The sequence below is a fragment of the Carassius gibelio genome, chromosome B25 (assembly GCF_023724105.1).
Source record: "Carassius gibelio isolate Cgi1373 ecotype wild population from Czech Republic chromosome B25, carGib1.2-hapl.c, whole genome shotgun sequence".
NCBI lineage: Eukaryota > Metazoa > Chordata > Actinopteri > Cypriniformes > Cyprinidae > Carassius > Carassius gibelio.
Genome location: NC_068420.1, coordinates 15,288,159 through 15,308,459, shown reverse-complemented (window position 1 = coordinate 15,308,459; position 20,301 = coordinate 15,288,159). Strand labels below are relative to the sequence as shown.

The following is a 20,301-nucleotide window of genomic DNA, read 5'->3' as shown; positions in this document are numbered from 1 at the left end:
CTTTTATTCGTGTATAGAAAAATGTGTGACACCGCACAGACACTGATAGCAATCTCAACAGACAGCTGTTTTCCACGGTGGGCGGAGTCTGTAGCTCATTTATTACGTCATTCAATAGGCGTGAGAGTGGGCTGTGGGCGGAGTCTGTTTCTCCCTGACGTCATTCAAGTAGGGGTAAGAGATGAGGTGGGCGTGTCTTCGGTGCCTCTGCTGCATCAGTGAATGACATGAGGATGTGAAAGAATACAGCGGGCTGGGCATATGATTTTAAAGCCATTCTCGAGCGGACTGCTTTATGGACGATGAGGAATAGACTAAGGACTGACTGAGGAACGGTAAGACGCGACTTAAATAATAGCCTGCTGGCATACGGAGCATCCGTGTGCAGTAAGAGGTGATCCAGGTGCACCTGTCTTCTGTAGGCTACGTGTCTGGACCGCTATAAGACGCATCTTGCGGGTATACGGTGTTTTTGTTTATTTATTTTCCCAGCAAAGGACGGTTTGAACAAAGGGACGTGTGTGGGATAATAAATAGACATTATTTTGATGGATTTGAGGTAAGGGCGTCTTTTCAGCGCATCATTATCCAATGCATTGCGATATGATTGGAGATTGAATTTTCTTTGTCTGAAGACACATTATAGGGCTGTATTTCAGTACGGGCTGGGACTGTTGCGTAATAGACTGAACAGAAAAACCCGTTTATGGATTACAAAATGATGATCAAATATGAACTATTTGATGTGAGAGAAGGATGATGGTGGATGTTTTCTTATTCACTGCTTCTACTGTATATGCACAAACCTCAGAAATCAGCATGCCTTGTTTCTGTGTGTCAGAAAGCCTCTTTGGTTATTCAGTCTATAGATGCTTTTAATATATAGCCTATTTTATAGGTGCTGTGGGCTGAAGGTAGCTGTAAACAATCTAGCTATCCACCAGTGGTGCGTTTAGGCCCCGAGTCGGGCTGATGGACTTAGGTTTTTTTTCTTTTATGCTTAAAAGTGCACTCAGTAATTTTTTTTGCTCGAGCTAAGTTTAAGACATTAAGAAATTCAGAAAGGTTTTGGAAAATCAGTTATATTATGAGTTGGATACTCCAAGGTGGTTATCAACTATAGGAGGTTGTAACTTCTAGAGGGCTTCAAGATGACTTATAATGATTTAAAATAAATTAAGGTACAAATAAGATAATGTACAGTTAGTTAGTTGGTTGCAGGTCACAAAGTGGCTGTTTACCAAATCAATAAATATTCTGACCCAAGAAAAAGATTAAATATAGAGACCATTCTGCTTCCACAATTTTAATTCTTACATTTTACTCCTTAAATTGAAACAGAGCATCTTTGTTTTCATTCCGGAGGCTTAAGATATATGCTGCAGTGTTGAATGGTTAACAATATTGTTTAATCATTAAAGGATGAGAGTTACTGCTCAGATCTGTTTCCAAGAAAAACTCTTTAAAGTAAAAACTTTAAAGCACTATAGTAAACTATTTATTGTATAGCACTTTAAAGGCTCATTCACACTAAGAACAATAAATATAAAGATAACTATAACGATTATTACAGCAGTGTCCACGCCAAAGCACGGTGAGTTTCTGTTCATTATAAGCATGCACTGCATTTTGTCGCCTGCTGCTTTAAATGTTTTAGCACTTTAAAGCAGGATGGATTCTGGTTGGCTGTCAATGTTTTTATTGTTCATCAGCTGGAAAATTGTGCTGAAAATGATTCCAGTGAAATTGTTGTTCCACTGTGTCGTTATTGTTATAGTTGTTATGTGGACTCTTTAAATTTAGATCGATTTCTATAAATATATCTTTATCGTTATAGTTATTTACTTTGCTGTGAATGGGCCTTATAAACCAGTGCTTTAAAAAGCTAAACATCTTCATCCTGAAACAGCTGCAGTTAGTAAACAAACAAAATCATGCATCCAGGCCAGAAGGTGTCAGTATAGAGTCCAACAAGAGCCAGATAAACGTTTAGCAAAAAACTACTGACTGCACCTTTGAGCTTCATTTGATTTATGGGATATTGTGGCTTTGTCATATTTGTAGTTGGCTACAGCTAGCAGCTGAAGGTCTGGAATCCATGGCAGCTTTCATTGGCTAAGTCGCGCTCATGAGGCCGTTTCTACCGACATGTCGAACAACCAATCACAGTTTGTGTTGTTTCAGCATGTTGGCACAAAATCAGACTGGTGTGTAAAACTCCCTGAAGTATTTAAAAGATTCTATGCCGCAAACTTCTTTTTTTATTAACAAAACAACATCAATTCAAACAAACAAACAAAATAGGAAAGGGGGAAGCAACAGATATTTCACATACTTTTGAAACTCCAGCGTTTAGTTGATCCTGATAAGCGCTCGTCGTCACAGTTGTAAACACGACAGCTTTCTTCTTTCGTGATGGGGTTTGGCGCCACAGCATTTCTGTTTCCAGGCAGAACTTTAAAGAGCGTGTCACACACGTCTGCCAGAAATCCTGTAGAATTCAACCAATCCGATGACGACTTTGAAACTCTTGAAGCGTTTCCACTTTTGTGTGTCATATGCAGACGTTCAGCTGAAGGTCCGTTGGCGTGACGTCTGAGGTTAAAACTAGTAGTAGGCGAAAAGAGTATGTTTGTAAAATCGAATATTTTGATTTTTGACATTTGACTCCTGAGTGAACTTTTATAACATTGCTTATATTGTGTGCTTGTGGTTTCTTAAGAATGTCAGTCAGGAGGAAGTTTCAATTCAGGCTATCACGCACTTGTCCGATTGTTTTAGCATCAGACGCACCCAGAAGATCGCCAGCTGACTTGCTGACACCTCTAGGCACACTGAATCCTTTGGAAAATATTTTCTTTTCTTATTAACAGCTTGTCTGTAACAAGAAACCTTCACACGTTCGAAGGTAAACTTTTCTGGCAATGTGCGAACAGTCTTTATAGTTTGTTTTGTCTTAGAGCATTTATCGATGTGTGTGTACTTTGAATATATTACTTAGTACTTTTAATATAATATTTATATAACATTTTTAAAACTACCTGAATTATCCAGAAATAATTATTTCTGATGCTGTTAAACTACTAGGCTCAAGCAAACATATAATATTGATCTATATTGTGAGTTGATAGCCATAAATCTTACTAGGGACTGAAGGTTAAACTTAAAGCATGAGGAAATAATAAATAGACGGAGAAATATTTTATTGATCCTTGAGGGGAAATTTAGAAAAGGCCAAACAAGTTCCTCTGAGATGTGATAAATGCAACACATTACCTCACAAACATAAAGCTGCATTCCACTTTCACAGCAAACAAGCCGCACTCTTTCAAGCGGACGGCCTTTCTGTTGGTTTGTTTTATCTTATTAAATGTTGGCTCCAAAAGTAGGTAGCACACATGGACATGTATGACCTTGACCTGATTGTTTCAGATGCTGTCATACAATCTGACATACCCCTATTGACCCAGTCTGCAAGACTCCAGCTTTTTATTTATGTGAAACAGAGAAAGGAGGATGATTTAGAGACAGATGGGATGATCAGGGCAAGGCACCAAAGCAGAAACCCCGGGCCGTTGAAGTCCTGTATGCGACGGGGCACCACAGGACAATGTTTGGCAACCAATCTTTTTTTTTTTTTTCGTGTTATAAGACCTTTACTGAGATCAGTCTCCGCAATCTGACATAAAATGAATTCACTTGTTAAAAGCGATCACAGACTTTGATACTTTTTTGTACAGCTTTTGAGGTTTCAAGGTTGGTGGGTCAAAACTAATGGGACGTGGACAGAGGGAACCAGTCAAGCTTTTAGTGAACAGTTCTTAAAAGGACCACTTTTCCTTACTGTAAGGAACATTTTAAATAAACTGAAAAACAAAGTTTCCATGGATTTTAAAGGTTTTTTATGGAGCCATCAATGCCAATAAAGACATGGGGCCCTATCATACACCCGACACAATGCGACGCAGTGTGCATCGCAAGTGTGTTTGCTAGTTTCAGTCCTGCGCCGTTCGCATTGTCCCGTCCAGCACCACGTCGTTTAATTCATTAAACCAGTTTGATTTAATTTCAATCCTGTTCCATCTTTTCTGCCAGCCTTTTGCATTGTCAAACTTGGCACTTCAAGACAAATTTAATTTCGGGTTAAACTATTAATTGGCATAAACACATTGTATGCACTTTAGTAGGTAAGTCCCTGAAGAAGCGAAGTATCTGCCAATAACAAATCTAAATGCAATCAAGAGGAAGGGAAAATCTGACATATTGGTTTTTTCCTAAGATGTAATTCTATGAAGCATGACAACCTCTGCATATTTAGACTATATTTAGAGCATCGACATGAAAGCAGCTTAAATATAGTTGTATTGTGCATTTAACTTGTGGCGAACTATTATATATTGTCCTATTTTGATTGTTTGAATACATAAATGTTGTCAGGGCCATTTCAGTGTTGCTCAGCCAGGAAGCTCATCCCATCAAAGACAGAAGCTTTCTGTTTTTCTGCAGCAGTCCATCTGCCTCATTTTCCAGAAGTTTTAGTCCTTGAGATGAGATGAAAGGAGTCAAGTGGCCCACAGCAATCAGTGCTCAATCACTGCACAGGCTTTCAATTGTGACCCGCTCCCTCTGCAGCTCTACAGGTGGGGAAGCAATGTTAAGTGGTCTGTCCACTGGCACAGAGAGGTCACCCAGAGGGCGAAAGGGATTGTGGGGAGCACTGGTTCAGAGAAAAAGAGAGAGAGAGAGTAGGGAATGAAGGGACTGAAAAGACAGCGAGAGAAGGGAGAAAATCTGGAAGGGTTGTGTGGGTCAGAGACGGCTTTTCTAGATGGGACGGGTAATTCTGTGATGACTTTAATTTCCTGAGATCGGTCTCGTTCACATTCTCTAGCTCTAATCTGGGTGTCACATTCACACTGATTGTCAGGCCATGCATATGGAAACTCAAAAAGCTTGCCAGTGTAGCTTCATGGCCACAAGCCACACAAAAACTAATGTATTTTTACATGTCACTTTTTACCACACATACAAATGGTAAAAAACTGAAAAAGACATTTGGCAAAAAGTATTAACCTAACCAGCCGACTATAATTTGTTTATGTTTATTACAGTTATTTTTATATAAATTATATAAATTTAATTATAGAAAAATTATATTTTACATTCATTTGGCACTTGCTGATTGTTAATATTTGACCTTGACTTTTATCATTCTTAATAGCATTAAATTGTTTTCATTCCTATTCACAGAGAGAAATTGTCGGCATCAATATAGAATCGAACCGTTCAGAGACTGATCTGTTTGTGTAGTAATTTGCTACTGAAGCCAAAGCGTCGATGGGATGTCCTGAATGAGGCCGTTCTGAGAGGGAACAGTGTGAGGATCTGTGGGATCTCTGAAATGTAGAGGCTCCGCGAGGTCACTAAGCATCGGCTCTATCAGTGTTTTCAATCCCACGTCATCTCGGGGGAAATCAGCGAGTACTCAGAAATCTTGTGAAAGGAATTGTTTCACCAAAAATGGAAATTCTGTCTTCATTTACAAACCCTTGATCTTGACAACCCCAGTCCCCATTCACTTTCATTGTATCAAAAAGACTGCCATATATATATATATATATATATAGCTAATTTCTATTTTATTTTATTTTTTTTACCTCTTGTTGCATTACATAGAAAAAGGAAATACAGGTTTGAACAAGGGTGAGTAAATGATGACATTAATATCATTCCGGGTGGACTGTTCCTTAAAAATACTCAGCATAACCTCAAGTTAGTCAAATTTCTTGTAGCTTAAAAACAGAAGTTAAAACCACTGAATTACACATGATTTAAAAAAAGCCGTCTGGTATGAGTAACAAACACATTCATTCATTTGAACATAGGATATTTTACATTTACTTTCTTAGTCCCTTTTCTGCTTTTACAAAAATAGTTACTTTCGTTACAGGCAGTATTTTTTATACTTTTCATTTAAAATGAGAAATATTTGAGCTAAATGTATATTTAAGTCAGAATTACTGTGCTCTTATTCTATTGCGCTACATCTGTTTGACGTTTTCTAAAGTCTGTTAAGTGTAGTGAAGACTGGGGTGAGGAAAAGCCTTCATGCTAAAATGTTTTCAATGCAAAGTGCATGGACAATTAATAGACACAGATTAATTGACAGGTTTTTAATGAATATTTGCTACAGCCCTAGTTTAATGTGACTCATGTGCTTTATCTGAAGACTTTTAATGTACCGTTGACTTCATTTAGAGTTGTAGGATGTCTAAGGTCAAAAAGATGTTTACCTGAATCCTATTTGAATGAAGAGTGTCCTCTGACGGGACCAGTGAAGATGAGGTTGAGATTGTGATATTTCTCATTCAGGAGCACTTCAGATGAGTGCAGGGCTAAAGCAGGTTTATAAAAAATGATAGTTGGAAGTACATTTTCTATACAATTGTGCCTGGAATAGTTCACCTAACAACTACTTGTTTGATTTTTTGAGTGTTTTGTAACCAAACCTCATGATGTCACCTTTTATAGTTAGGACAAAAACGAGTCACTTGCTGAATAACCTAGTAGAGATGTCCTTAAGAAAGATCAGCTTGTTCTCAGAAGCTGGAGGGAGAGTCAAACTTCAGATGTGACTGACAGTCTGAGGAGCTACTCAAAGTGTGGTGAGGAATCTGACTGACAGCTCGGAGACTGGACCGGGAACAGCGGCTATCGGACGAAGAACCTGACAGGTTATATATGCCCTTCAAACCGACAGACGCTGGGTCAGGTCAGGAAGGCAGAACATACTGGAGATGGACAGGGTGAGAAGTTCTTATGAAGGAGGTATGAGGACAGTGTTACTGAGGGTCACGGTTCTGAGACCACAAGGCAGAGGTTATGAATTTGGGAGGGTTTAGATGCTTTTTGATGGATCTAAAGAAATCACACTTCTTTCTATGGAAGGCCAGAGAATTTAAAATTAATAAATAATAGCTAATAATAGGTTTAAATATCACACTTCAGAATTTGTTTCTCAAAATACTGAGAAAAATACTGAAAAAAAAAAACCTGAGAAAAAAAAAAGTCTGAATTGCAATATATGAACTTGCAATCTGAGGGAAAAAAGTGAAATTATGAGATAAAATCTGACTTTTCTCCTCACAATTCCTAGTGTATATATCATAATCATATGTTTATACTTTATAACAATGATAAGATTTCAGCATTTATGAGAAACCTTTAAAAAAAGGTTTGAATTGTGAGATGAGAAGTATTTTTATTATATTTTTTTATCCCATGTAAGAAAAAAGCTTCCAAGCATTTTATCGGTGTGACTTAAAATTAAATGAAGGAATAAATATGCATATGGTGCATAATTACCAGAATTTGAACATTATTATTTGTTTCCTCATTATAATTCCATTTTCCATTTTGGTTTAGTTCTGAAATTCCATTTAAAAAAAAATGTTTTAGTTTTTTATAAATATTATATTGAAATATTAAAATTAATTTGCAGAGGTATGCAAATTAACACAGAATCTAAACATCAGTTATAATTTGTGTTTTGGCAAATGCTTTTTAAATAATGGTTTAAATATATTTTAGGCTCATTTGCAAAATGCAAATCTCTGAATTAAGTTTTTTTTTTTTGCCATATGTAAATCTAATGAACAGATTTTTCCTCAGAATAAGGTCAGAAAATGTGAAAATGTACATTCTGTGTGGGTCTGGAAATGTAATTTGCTGATGGTTTTGCATTTAAACAGGTTACGCTCATTCGACTCATGAGTGACTCAAACACTGATGCATTTACAGGAATCTACAAGATGTTTCTGTCGGGTAGGATGTGGAAAAGAAATTAGCATTGATTTCATTGTGTTTTCAGTAACAGCTGCAGGAATAAAAATATGAATAGGGCTTTCAGTAAATGCTTGAATGAATCTTAACTTACCATTCATATATTTTGAAATACTTGATGTCACAAGTGGACCCTGTGTTTTACGGGATGTTGCAATATTAATGTTGTTAGAATATGTCATCACATCACCATTAATGTTTAATGAGTATTTCATTCACTCCTAATGATTTCAGAACTAAATAATTCTTAGTTATGTTGCCAAAAAGCTCAGTAGTGGTTTGTATCAAAGCTGAAATATACACTTACAGTCATTGTGCTAATAGTGTGTTGTGCTAGCTGCTAGACAGTCACCACAGTTAAGATTTTTCACAAATCTATCATTTCATCCACTTTGCTACTATAACCATACATACTTATGTTGTTGTCTTTAGCATTTTACATTTTGTCAACAGAAAATGTTTCCCTTTGCTTGTTTAATGGCTACACAATGCTACTGTAGCATTAACAATGCTAACATCATCAACAGCTTTCTCTGCGTATCTCTTAATTATGGAGAAGAATAGGCACTTTGTAAGAGGCTGTTGTTTGCTTTTATCTTTATTTGACGCCAGCTTATCTGTTTTGTGAACAGTAGCTACATTTGCACTGTTATATTAGCTTTAAAAGGACAGCTACATGAAAATGTAATAACTCTTTCCCTTTCAGTTGAGGTCACCTTATTTTACCTCTGTCCTAGTTTTCTATAGCCATTTTCATACATTTTTGAAATGGAAATGAGTTGCGAACACCATTTATGTTGACTTTTACTAGTTAATGGCTATCTAATGGCCTCCGTTTTCACATATCTATCAGGTCCACAAGACCATGGTGTGTCCTATTTGTCATTTTCGGTTTCAAAAGGGTGCTCATGAGTGCCCTCGTTATGGCCACTGTGCACACTGTGATTGCTCAATGCACACTCAGTGCTCAAATGCAGGCCTATATGGTCATAAAGCCCTATTGATTTTGGCATGTCTTTTTTTTTTTTTTTTTGCATTTTTGAGGCCTTTGTCATGCTGGTAATGTATCACAGTTTCCACAAAAATATTAAGCAGCACAACTGTTTTCAACATTTCTTGAGTATCAAATCTATTTACAATGATTTCTCAAGGATCAAGTGACACTGAAGACTGGAGTAATGAAATAGACAAAGCTGAAATGAAACCGCAGAATAATACAATTTTTACTGTATTTCCAGTGGCAAATATGAAGCCTGTGAGAAGAATCATCTTTAAAAAGAAATAAAATAAAATAAAAAAATCTAAAAATTCTAGACTTTTGAACAGTTGCAAGACTGTTCATTTATATATAAAATAAATTCATTTGGATACCTTCTAAATGCAGTTATTACAAGCGTTATTCTCAATAAATCCAGCCCAGAATACAGATCAATGCAAAAAATGCATATAAGGGAGGAGCAGTTGGGTGAACTCCATATTCTTTCTATATTATATTCACTGGAAGTAGGCCATTCTACTACATTTGGAGGATTTCTGCATACTTCAACTAGACAGAAGTAGGGCATGAATTAAAACAATCCGATGAGACCTAAAGCATCTCTCAATAGCGTAAGAGAACAGAAAGGCGAAAAAGAGGAGGATGAAGGAGGGGTGAAGGATACGGATGTTTGGGCTCTTCTCGAAAGGAAGAGTGAGACAATGTCAATTGTATCTGGAAGAAAGCCATGTTGAGACGCATAAGTGACAGTGAAAATTCGATCAAGAGGGACGCCGGGTGTATTGGCTCAAACACATGGTGGCCAGCGGTGACATTCGTACTGTGGCCTTTACTCTGGGGGATGGGTGCAAGAAAATGACAGCCCAGACACAAACTGACACGCAGCAGGCAAAGTGTGCTCAACACACACGTCATCTCCACCCAGTGTCCCACTGAGCCTTTGTTTCCCATCAGCACTCTCTCAGGAGACAACGAGCTGTGTACCAAAACTAACTACATATTTCGAAAGTCAACTCTTTAAGCAATGGAGAACTGACAAAATGGAAAATTGATCACCACTCACCCACAAAGATGTTGATCCAGGAACATGTCACACTTGGTAAAATAAGGTTCTGTCTGTCTGTAGTGTTAACAGTCAGATACTGTATGATTTTTCTGCCTTTTATGGACGTTTTGTTTTTTGCTGTCAAGATCATTTTAAAGTATGTTAGCTTGTTGTTTTAGCTAACATACATTAACAAAATTTACCAAGCTAGCATTGTTTTGTTATATCGCCATCCCACAAACATGGACAAGTGTTATTTAGATAAATAGTACAAATAGCAGGGCTCTTTAAATCTATTCCCCACCAGACTCCATTGGTTAGTTTTTTTGTTGCTGGTATTTTTTTTTTCGACTTTGGTTTTTTTCTGAATTCAAAAAGCATGGCTTATTAATTGAAATAATTTATCCAAATTAAACAACAGTTTATTAACATTTTCATAATCGTAAACTAAATTAAATTAGGGTTAGGGTGGTGAAATTATTAAATTAGGGTTTTTACAATTTAATAATTTATTAACATTGTAACAGTAATATGACCCTATTAAATGTTTTATTTATTTATTTCAGTAATCCTTTTGTTATTTTTTCTCAATTTATGATTTAATATAAATTAATATACAAACCATGTTAATCAAACAAATGCATAAAGCATTAACAATTTAATTAATCTTTCACAATGTAAACAAATTAAAATGTAACACTTGTTAGGCAGGGCTGCACAATTAAATTTTACTGTTAAAATTAAAATATGGAGAACAATTTGCAATATTCCGATATTTGAGCAATTTAATTTGCGATAGAATTTAAATTAAATAAAAGTTAATACAATAATACAATAAATAAAAAAATATTGCAAACATTAGGACAAATGCAATATTAAATATTGCATGTTTAATATTTTTTTGAAGCATTCCTGGGCGCCGCCATTGGCTAGCGGACCCCCACCTGCTGTTAGCACTCCATTGACTCCCATTCATTTTGGCACCACTTTGACAGCGAATAACTTTACATCTGAGGCGTTTAAAGACTCCATTTGTCCATTCATTATTTCTAAAGAAACACAAAAATGCATAAAAGGCTCCATTACCTTGTATCTTATGTTATGGTACCGTAGAAGCAGTTTTTGTAAAACAATAAGCTAACCATTGCATCATAACCAGCGACTCTCTGTCACACAGTAGATAAATTACCGTATTGACAGGAGGAGAAGCTCGCAGACAATCTTTTACTGTCTATGAGGCAATCGGGGGGACGTGGAGGCATAAAGTCAAGGGAGATAATTAATCAGAATACTTACAAAAATTTGCTCCTTTTCATGCTCGCCTTCTCTGCAAGATTTGGTGGGTGATTCAGATTTCCCCTGGCACAGCTATTAGAAGACTTACAATTGTCAGACAGGTTGCTCACGTGACATCTACGCCATCAAGTTCAGTTTGAGTCTGCGCAGTACGCTCGAACCCCGGGAAGTGCGTGCTTCTAATTGACTTCACTTGTCTCCGTTGAATCCAATGGGGTCGCTGTGTCCATTTCTTTTACTGTCTATGGTAATCACACAAACCTAGTCATTAAATCATCTTTGAGAGCAAGGGGGCCCCCTGGTGGTTTGGAGGCTTTTTTTTAGTTTGTTTAAGGAAGTCTTCCACTGTGGCAGACTCTGAAAACAGTTTGAGCATCATGCATGCTCGAGTATGTGTAGCAGACGAAACTCTGACGCTCATTCAGAGAGAAACACAGAGTAAGATCATAAACCAAAATTCTGTGGCATTTTTATGACTGAGTTCCACGGTTCTGTCTCGCAGAAATCATAGGGCCCTCCGTTAAAAATATTACACATACATTTATACCCCCCAATGTTTAACTTGCTAGAGTATATTGTCTGCACAGGTTTTGGCAAAATCTCATTTGCATTTTAAGACATTTTTCGTCTCCAGACAGCCTGACACATTGGTGTCGACATTCAGCTGTGAAATTGCCCCTTGCTCCATATGTCACTTTATAACAAACTACGTTTCACTTGGGGAAATCTTTGTAATTGTCTTCATGTATATCACCTGATGGACCCCTGTAGATTTGGGTCAACCGATGTTGTATTAGCTGAGCTCTTGTTCAGATAAGTAGAACAGGAACAAGAGAGAGACAAGGAGAGAAACTGGTTAACACTGCGTTCAAAGCCATGTTGGTTCTGTCTGTTCCCTTGCCAATCCAGTGAGTCCATGTCCAAACACAGTCTTTACTAGAACAGGATTGGACTGGAGCCATGCTTGAGGAAAACGCTAAAGTTAATAAGTCTTGTGGACAGTAATTATTTAATGTGGGAAAATTTCACCATTTACAGGCATTAGCTAGTGATTTTACTATTAGCTGAATTGGAAATTATTCAGCCAAACCACAAACTGAGCTCAGTTACTGATTTTTGACAGATGCAGTGATTTAGGTTGAGACTATCCAACTAGCACCATGCTAATAGGTTGATGCTAATGCTAATTATGTTTTGCGTGGCTGATGTCTGCTAATATTTTTAACTTCACACTAAAATCAAAACACATTATGTCACTTTCTGGATGATGATGACATAAAGGACCTGGCTTTTGTTAGCTGAAGCGATTTTATAAAAAAGAAAATATAAAAAAAAAAAAAAAAAGGAAATCGACATGTAGGTAATACTTTTCTAATTGATTACCAATTAATACACTTTTCCCAAGAAAAGCCTGGAATGTTTCCTAATATGTTGCCAAATGTATGGTATAAAATGATTCAGATTCTAGTTAAATCCATGTTCATGTAATTGTGATATGGAGATCTAAGAAAACAAATGACTGATATTATAAGTAAGTTTAATGGTTATATATTATCCATTATATTTAGACATATATGACTGGCACATGACAATATGCTGCATAACAGGAATGACCTAATTAGCCTTTAACTGCAGCAGCTTTATGAACTGCACCAACACACTTAAACACCAAGGTTTTTATTTGGAATCAGTGGTTCCTTAAAGAAACTTCAACATACGTGGAATCTTTCCATTTAAAGATTCTCAAAAATGGTTGAGGAATGCAAAAATGGAAAACCCAGAAACAGTTTGTTTAGACGCCTGCTGCTAGCTGCAGCATCTGCTGCTCCAGTGAGAACTGGTTTTCTGAGCTTTCTGTCAACTGGTGAAGCAAACACTTACACGCCCAGACGGGTCTGACTGGGAGCTGCAGGCATACCGAGATGCCGCCACGTGCCTCTCGAGTCGAAGCGTCAGAGGTTGTGATAAAAGTGCTTTCCTCACGACACTTGACTCTGCTCGTTGTTTCCATCTGAAAAGATTTGACCTGAACCTGCCAAAGTCAGTCATGTAATTCATCATGTGAGAGATGAGATAGATCCACTGTAGCCGACATCATTGATCTTTGGGAATATTTGCGCAGATGTGCACACTGAAACTAATGTGTCGTATGAACTTGCATTAATAAACCCATCTAAAATTTATGAAACCATTTGCTCAAATGCCACAGTTGTGAAAAGGAATCAAGTATGCAGACAGTTTTTTTTTTCGGATGGTAAAGGCTAATCACTTATTTCAAAGCAGTTCTTCGTCATTCTGTCAGAATACTCATCCAAAATAGAAGTAAATCCTGTCATCGCATTCATTGTTCTAAGGCCCCGTCCACACGGAAACACGTTTCTGTGAATACGCACACATTTTTTAGCGAATAGGCATTTCGTCCACACGCATCCTGCGTTTTCATAAGGTGAAACCACTATTTTTTGAAACCAGGTCCCAGAGTGGACAAATTTGAAAACGCTGTCTTTGCGTTTTCATCTGGACGGCTAATCCGTGTATTTTCAGAAACGATGACGTCATCAGCCCACGTCTCCCCCCTAGTCAGACACCTCTACGTCACGTAACAGCAACAAAAACATGAACAAACACTGACCGATTTTCTTTTTATTAACTAACATTAACACAGATTAATAAATGTATTATTCCATGTTCGATTGTGTACAACGCGCAAGGTTTATGAACATAGTCCAAGTCTTCTCTGTTTTTAGTGTATCTCTGTGTCAGAATTACAGCGCCACATACTGGTCTGGCATGTATACTACATCATTTTGCGGTTTCGTGTGGACGCGGATATTTCTTGAGACGAGGAAAAAAAAGATCGGATTGGGGTAAGCTCCATCTCCGTGTGGACAGGGCCTAAATCTTTCTACTGTGGAACACAAAAGGTGAATTTTGAGGAATGTCCTGTTTTCAGTTTAATGGGAGCGAATGAAAATTAAGGCTGTCAAGCTTAAAAAAAATAAATAAATACATAAAAGTAGTTCATATGACAATTTATATGACCACTATATACTGCATCTTTTAATATATGATATGTAATGTAATATCATAGCTTTGTGTGAGAAACAGATCAAAATGCATACGCTGTTATTCACAAAATAAAAAAATGCAAATGTGGGATCAGTGTTGTAGAACTAATCCTATTACAAATTGGTTTTGGCAATTGAAATAAAATATAAAAATGACATGAAAAAAGCTTGAATGAAAATTAGAAATGTTGTCTTGGCAGCTTTACTGAAATACATTTCAGTAATAAGTATACATTAATAGGTAAAAATAAAAATACATTACAGCTGAATAGACATATTAAAACAAATAAAAAAGCACATAAAATTGCTAATATTTTTAATGAAACAAAATTGAGCACCGACAAGATAAAATAAAAGCTTATTCAATAAGTGCTATAAGTACACTAAAATAAGACTTAATGGGATTAACGAACAAGTCATTCTAATTAGTTCAATATTTTTCAATGAATCAGTTGATTCAATTTATAAAACAAGTATGAACGATTTAAGGATTCATTATGAGTTTACGAATTCAACTTCAATTGATTCATTCTCAGCTTACCATAGAAAAAGATCTCATTTCAAAAGGATTTTGAATGAAATGTAGCGAATAAATGATGGACTATCTCTTTAAATATTCTCATTAGCTTTGGTGTATTATTATCTAACAGTGGCTGTGAAATAATGAACACTAAGGGTTTTGAATCAATTTCCTTGTACCTTGTACCAAACACATTGAAATGCTCTTGATAAAGGCTTCAACAGATCCGGTGCATATCCTCTTTCCCATACTTCCGTCCGGCTTTTGCATCCATACCAACACACACACATACACGCACACACGCACACACATGCACAAGTGTAGCATTGTGGCTGGAGGAGGAGAGATGGAAGTGAGTGATTGATTCAGAGGCTGAATAGCCTTTTCTACCCTGCATTGAAATTCAGTCACTGAATCTGCTGCTCTGGAGCAGGCTCCGACAGCAGAAGCACGTCCCGTGTCTGCGGATCAGTGTCCGGTGTAACCGTATCCCTTTAGCTTTACAAACTCCAGAGTGTGTAACATTCTGGAACATATGTCTGTAATAATAAGGCACGTGTTCGTTGTTGATATCCATTTCATCTCTTTATTCATTTATTTTCACAGTATAGGGAACTAATACTGGAACTGTGCAGCATTGTGGACCTCAACTCTTTCCATTATTGACTTTTTTATTTTATATTTGTGTGTGTGTGTGTGTGTTTCTGATAACTGAACAGCACTCAGCTTTGTTTTATTTGTGAAATTATGTTTAAGATATATTTTTATTTGTTGCATCCATGAAAGCAATGCTTTTTTTGTGATATCTATGATAACAGATTGTATTTGTATCTCTTTCTTTTTTTCATACACGGCTGAGCTATCAGAGTGATCTGAGAGCTGTGATTCGGTTTAAAAAAAAATCCATTTTATTGTGAGAGGAGGCTTTCTTTGACCTTTCAGCCAAAGGAAATTCAAAAGAGGTTTTCCGTTCACAGCTGAGCACATTATCATAATGTATCTGGTTTGGCAAATGCAGCGCAGACTCGATGTACTGAATAAGCCTCTTACCTCATCAGTCATGTGTAGAGAACAAGTGTTAAGACCAGACATGACATCAGGCTGGAACAAGATGTCACATCTGAATCCCCATCACTGTCTGTCTGTACACTTAACTCAAACTGGACGCGCTGTTTATCCAGGACTTGATTTGAAGCCCACATAAGGATAATAAATGAATTCATCATCCATTAAGAAGCAGAGAACTCTTCCTACCAGCAAGTGTTTCAGTTGAATCTTTGTGATGACTTGTGCAGTTAGTTGGTACATGTGTGTGTGTCGTACTAGCAATTATTTATTTTTAAATTCCAGGTGAAGTCGCTTGTTTCATTGTGTTGAGGTATTTCCCGTTGAAACAGGAAGGTTGGGCAGGGCATATCAATCTTTAAAAATGAACACAACTTGGTAATCACTGGGACATTCTCATTCAGGAGAGCTTTTGATTGGATAAAAATCTGTTTAGTGCAGGATGAGTCATCAATATTTTTTCCCAGGAAGAAAAATAATTCAACCTATTTTATCTTTTTTTTATTAGGAGCATACAATATATACAACACTGCTGGCCAATGTTTGGAATAATTATATATTTTAATATTTTTTACATAAAAAAAAAATCTTTGATTTCCACCAAGCCTGTTTATTTGATCAAAAATACAGTAAAAGCAGCAATATTGTAAAATACTATTGCAATTTAAAATAACTCCTTAGTATTTAATGAACCGCTTTTGTTTTATTCATTGAAAAAATTGCATGTTGGTTAGCTCACAATAGCAATATTTAAGAATTATTATTGAAATTTACGTGAATAATTTTGAGGCATCAGATTGACCATTCACAACATATTTATATATAATAAAATGCTGTTTTTGGTTGCATTTTATTTGATTATTTTTATAATATAAATAAATTAAATAATTTTTAAAATAGTAATAAAATAATTCTACAAAGCAGATTGTTTCGTAAATACCATTGTTTGATGTACTGATATTTAAAAATATATATATTTCAATCTCATATACATGTATTAGCATCATATTTTCATAATGTAACATAAATATGTTTATTAAATATTTTATTAAAAATAACTTTAAAATAAATAATAAAGTTCATTATCAGAATGCCACTACAGATACACTAGATACAAAGTAAGATACTTTTTATCATTATATACGGATACAGTATGTATTGTTTTCTGACAATTTTATATTATTTTTTAATAAAAATAAAAATGTCAGAATCAAAGTGTCCCAAAATAAAATAACAGTTAGTTCCTGTGATGCAAAGCGGAATTTTGAGTCTCATCAGTGTCAGTAATCATTCAGAAATAGTTCGCAGTGTAGATACACACAGACTGAAGGCCACAAAACTGTAACTTAGAAATCAAGTGATCTTTTGATATTTTATATTTGTATTGACAAAGGCAGACGGGTTCTCTGAATTGAGGCCATGAAGATAACCCTCTAATTTGTCATGACACATGCAGCGATGTGTTAAACCACATGACAGATGTGTAAACTGAAGTGTGAATGAGTCTAGTGTCTGTGAAGAATCTGTTCCTGAGAATGCAAGGACACGCCAAACGCTGTCACGGAGAAAACACTGCTTATTCAGAACTGTGTTCAATGCTGCGTGGCTCGTCATTTCCACACATAGTTCATGTTGTTGCAGTGACAAACAGGGTTTTCTTTATTTAATTTGATTGGAAAAATGGCGTGTAGAAGACGTGACCCGTTGGTAGTTCACATTAGTGATATTTTACACATTCACAGGAAAAGAAATTGACCACCACTTACAGCAATTATGACTAAACTTAGAACATGTTACTGTATCATCAAAAATATAATAAATAATATGTGTATTATATATATATATATATATATATATATATATATATATATATATATATATATATATATATATATATATATAAGTGAAAAAAGTGGCCAAAAATGTGGAAAATGTTACTGTAAGATTGTATTGTGACATATCATTAAAATATAATTAATATGTATATAACTATATATAATAAAATATGTAACTTAATTATATAATTAAATGCAAAAGGTCTAATGATATAATTATAATAAATGATGTGTAATTATAGAATAATATATCACTGTGTATTATATATAGAATTATGTATAATGTCTAACATGTAATGACGTTTTACTTTTATTTAATATTTTATCCTGTAAATAATAAAATAATTAATAAGTTATGGAGTGAAAAAAGTTGCCAAAAAACAAAGTAATAGACACATGTTTGAATCCTATAATCCACATTTTTGTTTATATCGCAGAATGTGTTACTGTAAGATTATATCACCGCAATATTGTCATAATATGATGTAAATATATAATTAAAATAAGTATGAAATTATGAATAATTTGGAGATATAGGTATATCATTAGATATATAATTAAATTAAATATATTGAATGACATACCTATTATATATTATAATGTCATTATATAAAGATATAACAATAATAACAATTTAAAAAATATATTATTATTATGGCCCACTTTCATTTCTTTTCATCATTTTTATAAGTAATATATAATAAGTACATGTTGTTACATCTGAATCCTATTAAGCAAATTGGCTTCATAAATATTTTCTATTTTGTTTCTGTTTATATTTGGAAACGGTTTAGCGCTCCATTCATTCTGAAACTCTGAGAACAGTATGATGTCATACGTAATCATGTTTTGTTTTGAATTTGTTTTCCTAAACCAAGAGTAGCGGTAGATGATGAAAATATTATGTAACCAGCCTTATTAGATTGCACATTAGAGTCCAATTTGAAGAGCTGGCACTAAACTGAGCCCAGCAGAGGGGTGTGGAGACTCCATCTGGTGTGCCTGGCATCAACACACGCTTCTGAGGAGAAGCGGTTTCTGCTTTTGATTTACTATTCTTTACTACGTCTTGATCGGTTGAGAAAGTGTGATGGTGGAAAACAATGTGTGTTGTGTTAAATCAGACGACTGGATTAATATGTGCTGCTTCTCAACATCTACTGGAAACGGAGGAAATACTGAGTGTGTACTGTAGTGTTTGTTTTGGGCTAATAGACACATCGAGGTGCCTCAAGCAGCTGGCTTGTCGGCCGATATTAGTCAGCAAAAACAAAACACACACTCGTCCCAGGTGTGCAGGTGCAGGTTACGAGGGCGAGGTGAACCCATGAGGCCGTGTGGCCCAGAGAGACGAGATGAGATGGTCAACAACATGTAAGGTGCACGAGTTTAAAACCTGCAATGTATGCATGCCAGATGTAGATTGGAGTTATAGTTTAGATTTAGTACAAACTCCAACATAGCAGATGGTTTATTAGCCATTGTTACGTGTTTCTGACAGAGTCAGGGATTTGACTGTTGGTGAATAGTCCCCACATTATTTAAATAAAATATATACGCAATATCTTTTAGAGAGGATTATTATTATTTAAATGTATTTGATTAATTTATTTATTTGTTGCAAATATCATGAATGATTAATTCCTTCGCTACAGTTCGAATGTTTAAGGTCTCTACAATGTTTGATATGTTTTGAAAATCTCTCACGCTCCTTGTTTTCGATTATATAATAATCTAATAAATAACTATATATTAATATATGTATTATTTATATATACATAATAAATATAAAATGTATTTATATATTTAAAAAACTATATAACATATAAGTAACAATATAAAAAGTTATATTTTTAACTATTATATTTTATCATTGGCTTTTAACATAATGGAAATTCAAATTCATTATTTAAAAATAACAGTAGTATAATAAAACATTATTGTTAATGTAATCATTTATAATGTTTTTTGTTTATTAAAATAATGTTATTATTATTATTAATAATAATAATAATGTTATAAATATTTTTATTATATATATATATATATATATATATATATATATATATTTTTTTTTTATATATATATATATATATATATATATATATATATATATATATATATATATATATATATATATATATATATATTCTTTGTTTCTGGTTATATCGAACTCCAACACTTCAAATATTATACTTTCATCTTTTGAATGAATAGCTGTTAGGTTAGAGATGTTTCTTTACTGGCCGGAAACAAAAATGCCCAAGCCCCGGCGTTCTGCATGAAATTCTGGTCCCTCTTTCAGTGTATTCTTTAGGAGAACTTATTTTCTGTCCATCGTGCAGAAGTCTTGAGTTCGTGCTTATTGTGTTATCTTCTTGATCTCTGGACTGGTTTCTCCATGTTAGCAAACAGTAAACATGCTATTGTGGTTTCAGTGTGGTCTGTTTTTCTCTGTGTCTCTCTGTCTCTCTCTAGCTCATGTCTGATATGTTTTGTTGTGGTGATCAAAAACACAGAGAAGCAAGTTCTTCTGATCATCAGAAGCTCTGAGCTTCTGCACGACATGCAGAGACCCTCAACGTTACACAAAAACACACTATCAGAGCCAAATGAGTCAGCGCTGCAGTTAT

At 35.2% G+C, this 20,301-nt stretch overlaps 2 protein-coding genes across 4 annotated transcripts in view; both read left to right on the top strand.

Annotated features, from left to right (window-relative positions):
- Positions 1-20,301, top strand: part of LOC128013988 (annexin A2) — a 327,457-nt gene that overhangs the window by 200,647 nt on the left and 106,509 nt on the right. The window lies entirely within an intron of this gene.
- LOC128013979 (OTU domain-containing protein 7A-like) overlaps positions 182-20,301 on the top strand; it is a 73,745-nt gene continuing 53,625 nt past the window's right edge. Inside the window, exon 1 of one of the 3 annotated variants that reach the window (XM_052597190.1) lies at positions 182-335. The gene's annotated coding sequence lies outside the window, so the exon portion shown is untranslated. Of the gene's footprint in view, positions 336-363; positions 560-13,964; positions 14,048-20,301 lie in introns of those variants that run through there. The other 2 variants (XM_052597191.1, XM_052597193.1) reach the window with 2 other exon arrangements.